The sequence below is a fragment of the Antechinus flavipes genome, chromosome 2 (assembly GCF_016432865.1).
Source record: "Antechinus flavipes isolate AdamAnt ecotype Samford, QLD, Australia chromosome 2, AdamAnt_v2, whole genome shotgun sequence".
NCBI classification, from domain to species: Eukaryota; Metazoa; Chordata; class Mammalia; order Dasyuromorphia; family Dasyuridae; genus Antechinus; species Antechinus flavipes.
In genome coordinates this window covers 278,608,835-278,614,978 of record NC_067399.1, presented here as the reverse complement: position 1 = coordinate 278,614,978, position 6,144 = coordinate 278,608,835, and positions in this window count along the sequence as shown.

The following is a 6,144-nucleotide window of genomic DNA, read 5'->3' as shown; positions in this document are numbered from 1 at the left end:
TTCTTATTTTAAAATTTTTTATTTTGATTTTTTTGAATCACAATAGATTTTCAGAATTTTAAGAAAGCTTGTTATTACATTGTTGATTCTACCCAATTAAGCAAACATTTATCAAGAAACTATTATTTTAACACCAATATTTGGTTATGAATCATGGAAAACAGGTCTCAGAAGAATCAAAATTGCAGATGATTAAAGAAAGGTGTATGTAGATTGCAGGGTTCATCTTTTTTTTTTTTTTTTGGACAGGCTATTGTTAAAATTAAATATCTTACTTTGAGCAGATTGCAACATTTTCATGTCCAGTTTACCATCTGAGTTGCTCTCCTACTATCTCTCATTTTCACTGTGACCAACTTACTTTTTTCTCATCATGAATATTCTCTATGATGTCTTTCATGGACAGCCATCTAATCATTGGCAAATAGCTGTTGTAAAGGGTTATTAGTGAAGACTGATACAGGGCACAAAATATGTAATAAAGGGCAAGACAGATCAGAAAAGAGGGTAGGTCCATTATTTATAAAAATTGAAAGTTAATAGATCAAACAATTATTAAGGGCCTTCTATGAATCAAGCAACACCATGTCCACAGATAATGAGTACAAAAGGATTTTGGTAGGAGCAATGGTTTGGGGGTATAGAAGGCTAACTCTTGAGCTGAGCCTTGAAGGAAGTTAGGAGTTCCAAAACACTAAGGAAGAAAGCATTCCAACCATGGGAAAGATAGGCAGTTATATATGATGGAATAGATGGAAACCTTAAGTGTTCATAGGTATCCAGGCAAAATTAAAGAATAGAAGGAAAACTTCTGAAGGATTGGGTTGATCTTCTAACCTCATTATATCAGACTTAAAAAATTGTTATTGCTGTCTTTTGGTTTTTTTCATCACCAAATATTCCTCCTTTTCCTTTCCCTCCCAGAGAGCCATCCATATAACAAATTTTATTTTTAAGAAAGAAAAAGAAAAAGAAAAAGCAGAGTAAAAATCCCACAAAACTAATCAATACATCAGGAAACATGCAGGATACTAAACTTTTCAAAGGGTAACTGCAAAGGGGTAATTTCTATCTCTTCTTTGGAGCTTGTTTTTTTCTAATTTTGCATCATTCCTTTTTTATTTTTTGTGGGTTACGTGTGTGTGTGTGTGTGTGTGTGTGTGTATGTTTACATTGTTGGTAGTCATTGGGCACATTGCTTTCTTGGCCCTGCTAACTTCACCCTAAATTGTCTCATATTGATCTTTTTATGTTTCTCTGTTGTCATCATATTTATCATATCTCATAGCATAATAATCCTCCACTACATTCAAGTACCACAATTTGTTTTGCCATTTCCCACCTGATAGGCATCTACTTTATGTCTAATTTTTTACTATTGCAGTAAGTGTGACTGTAAATATTTTGGTATAAGTTGAGTTTTTCTTATCATTGGCTTCCTTGGTATATAAGCCTAGCTGCTTATAGAGTCAAGGGCTATGGACGACATTATACTTTTACTAAATACATTCTCTTTGGTACAGTGGGATGATCACTGGCTCTGATCAGAACCTGAGTTTGAGTCCTACATCTCACACTTACTTTAGTCAACTCATTTAACCTTAACCAAAGGCATTGGTTTCCTTTTCTATAAAATGAGAGGGATGGACTGAAGTCCCTTCCAGCTCTATCTTCTGTCTGGAGCTAGGTCCTGTATGACACTTATAGGCAGTTTTATACTTTTCACAGTTTTTCCCCATTTCAGATGCTTCTCCGTAGAGGAAAAACAGATGGAAGCTTGGTTCCCCCCCCCCCCCCCAGTTCCTCTTTATATACAGTTGTTTACATGTTGTCTCCTTTAGAATTTGAAGCAGGGACTGAGGTTTTTTTTTTTTGTTTTGTTTTGTTTTGTTTTTTTACTTTTCTTTATATCTCCACTGCCTGGCACATAATAACTGCTTGTTGACTTACAGGATTTGATAATTCCTGAGGTTTCTTCAATTAATAGCACTGTGATTTTACTTCCAATTGAGTATTTAAAGAACCTCATTTATTTAAAGGACCTCTGGAAGGTTAAAGTCAGCCCCATTTGTCCTAATAGGAAACTGAGTCTCACAGAAGTTAAGTGATTTACTTGTTTAATGTCATACAGTTTGTTAACTCACAGAGCTGGACTTTTCTCCCTTCCTCTCACTCCCCCTTCATGAATCTTAAGCTTATGTTCATCTTTCTAGGAGCCTACACATTTCAGGGGACATGGTGTGCTCTGTGGTAAATCCAAATCTGTAATGTAGTAAATAGTGTTATAATAAGGTTCCATTGTTTGTTCATTTTTGTGGAGGCAGGGCATAAGCCATCAATCCTCCATCCGCCCACCCATCCGAGGCTGGGAACACACTACCAGGCCAGTCCTACTTCCCTGGGAACAAATTTCTCAAATGAGCATTTCTTTTGCAACCTTGAGCTGGCTAGTTCTATACACTCCTATATCAGAATTCTACTTACTTAGCTCTCCCCCTTTTCTACTGCCTACCTCCCCACCTCCCACTTTCCAAATTAAAAATCAGACACTGTTATCCTCCCCTGCTACTATCTCTTCCAGATGTACCATCCCTATCCAGCCTAACACTCCCCCTATCCTAGTCTCTATATCCCTTTCTACTCTGCTCCTGGGAACCTGTTCTTTTGTGAACAAATTCCCACACATCCTCCACTACTCCTTTAGTCATTTCACCTAAAATGAACCCTGTATTTTTCCTAGCAATGCCTCTTCTCTTGGGAAAAAGGCAGATGTGGCATTTTATTTGCTCCCCTTTGCTTGTCCTAACTATTGTTCTGCCACCATCTTTCCAAAGCCTGTCTAAAGAATCACTTTATGATATTGTCTCCCCACCTTTGTCTCCACTGACTTGTACTGATTTCCAGGATAACTTCCTCAGTTTCTTCTCCAATCTGTGATCCACCATCCTGCTTAGTTCATTGATGACCCTCCTAACAACATGAACACAATCTCTTGAACTATAGTGATCTTCATTTCCACTATCTCAGCTTCTTCATCAGTATGGCCCCACCATAGAGCTCATCATCATTTGGAACGGCTTAAATTGCCTTTTTTGATAATGGCTTTCTAGTCATATCCACTTCTCTCATAGACTCCTCCTAAATTTGTTCCTCCTAGCCATCATGACCTTTAATCTCTCAACACCTCTGTATTATTTATTCTATTAAGTCTCCACCAGGTCTCTCCATTGAGAGACCTTTCTAAACCAAGTTTACAAAGACAAAAAATGTCAAATGAGTCTTTCTTTTGCAATCTTAGGGATGGCTAGTTCTATACACTCATATCAAAATCCTACTTACTTATTCCACTTCCTTCATTATTGCCATACCCCATGGTCAAATAATCAAAGATCTACTTCTAGAATCTCTACCCCTTTCATTTGTTTCCCATTTTGCCATTTATCAGTCCTGAAATGAAGAGAATGGCAAACCATTTATTAAATGCTAGCCAGGTGTCAAGTGGGGAGGACACAAATAGGGAATCCAGAGAGACCCTGTTCTCCAGGGAATTCATATTCTATCTAATTAGGGGTTGATGACAAACCATTTATTAAATGCTAGCCAGGTATCAAGTAGGGAGTACACAAATAGGGAATCAAGAGAGACCTTGTTCTCCAGGGAATTCATATTCTTTTTTTTTAATTTTATAATAACTTTTTATTGACAGAATTCATGCCAGGGTAATTTTTTTTACAACATTATCCCTTGTACTCCTGTTCCGATTTTTTCCCCTCCCTCCCTCCATCTCCTCCCCTAGATGGCAAGCAGTCCTATGTTAAATGTGTTGCAATATATCCTATATACAATATATGTTTGCAGAACCGAACAGTTCTCTTGTTGCACGGGGAGAATTGGATTCAGAAGGTATAAATAACCCGGGAAGAAAAACAAAAATGCAAATAGTTCACATTCATTTCCCAGTGTTCTTTCTTTGGGTGTAGCTGCTTCTGTCCATCATTTATCAATTGAAACTGAATTAGGTCTCTTTGTCAAAGAAATCCACTTCCATTAAAATACATCCTCACAGTATTGTTGTTGAGGTGTATAATGATCTCCTGGTTCTGCTCATTTCACTTAGCATCAGTTCATGTAAGTCTCTCCAAGCCTTTCTGTATTCATCCTGCTGGTCATTCCTTACAGAACAATAATATTCCATAATGTTCATATACCACAATTTATCCAACCATTCTCCAATTGATGGGCATCCATTCATTTTCCAGCTTCTAGCCACTACAAACAGGGCTGCCACAAACATTTTAGCACATACAGGTCCTTTTCCCTTCTTTAGTATCTTTTGGGGTATAAGCCCAATAGAAACACTGCTGGATCAAAGGGTATGCACAGTTTGATAACTTTTTGGGCATAATTCCAGATTGCTCTCCAGAATGGCTGGATGTGTTCACAACTCCACCAACAATGTATCAGTGTCCCTGTTTTCCCACATCCCCTCCAGCAAAGGTGAATGTTGAAACTATCTTTGCATGTATTTGGAAAAATAAAATACAGGTCCCTTTCCCTTTTTTAGTATCTCTTTGGGGTATAAGCCCAATAGTAACACTGCTGGATCAAAGGGTATGCACAGTTTGATAACTTTTTGGGCATAATTCCAGATTGCTCTCCAGAATGATTGGATTCGTTCACAACTCCACCAACAATGCATTAGTGTCCCAGTTGGGAAGTCATATTCTAATTAGGAGTTGACAACATCTAAAGAGAGAGTCCATGTTCAGGTCATAAGGCATAAAAAGGACAGGTAGCATTTAGGTTCTGAGAGGGAAAGTAACAGGAGCTTACAATCAAATAATGTAGTTTAGACAAATGAACACTAGGCAGTTATGTGAGTATCAGGACAAGTACAAATAAGATACTTTGGGGAAGTCAGAAGGGGCATGAGGAAAACTCAAATTCAACAAATATGTATTGAACACCTGTTTTATGCAAATACTGCAGTCTATGTGCAAACACTGGGACAAAAAGTTAAACAAAACAGACTGCCTTCAAAGAGTGTATAGTCTAATGGAAAAATAAGAAAAATAAGCTTGATGCTAAGAAAAAGCACTCTGAACAAATTTGAGTTTTTCTAATGATGCTCCAGCGGATCTTCTTCTTCAGCTAAAAAAAAAAAATCAATTTTAATTTTCATACACTAGTGTTAAAAACTACATTGTTCCCTTTTTTCACCTACTCACCTTTCTGTTACCAAGCCTATAGATCAGTAACTGCTCTGTTATGGTAGAAGGGGTATTGATTGTGTTTGAATACTTGAACTGCAGTAAGTAAACTAGCTTCTTTCAGCCTTAGTTTCCTTCTCTTAGAAATGGAAATAATACCAAGTACCTCATGAAGTTCTGAAAGTGCAAACAACTATGAGCTACTATTATTTCCTGCACGAGGCTAAACGATCCTTGAGTTCTAGACAACCCTTCTGTCCCTGACACCGGCCTTAGTATCAGCATATGTGCACCCACAGTTTCTCTATCTCAGCTTCCTCATCTGGAAAACTAAACTATTTTTTAGGCAGGGTATGAGGATTGGGTCTAGAGGGACCCTTAGAAGCCATCAAGGCCATCCACCTCATTTTATAGATAAGGGAAATGATGCCAACTGAAGTTGCATAATTCGCCCTCAGTCACACGTGTGGATAAGTGGATAAGAGCTTCCGTCTGTCTGGCTCCAAAATCAACACTGCTTCCAGACGCCACCCCTCCCCCCGTTCTCCGACCCCCACCCCCACCCAAATGGCACCGTGTAACATAAAGGTCAAATAATCCATCCCGGTATTTCAAAGTTCTGTTTTAGTTACTCTCATGCCACCGGGTCAGCATGGTTCTGAGAAGGGTCTGCTTGCCTCTCTTCCTACAACCTCCGTTACCCGAGGGCGGCTTGCATTTCCTAGTTGGGAGAACCAAAGGATTTGCAAAAAGCCGAAACTAAAGTGATAAGATTATTTTAGAGAGTGGGGTTTGTGCACATCTTTATAACTAAATGTTACATCATGGAATACGTAACTAGTATTTCTATCCAACATATTTTAATAAAACATGGGACAAAATGGCATGCAACGTTACACGGAGTAACGCGAAGCCATGGGACACATCCTGAAGC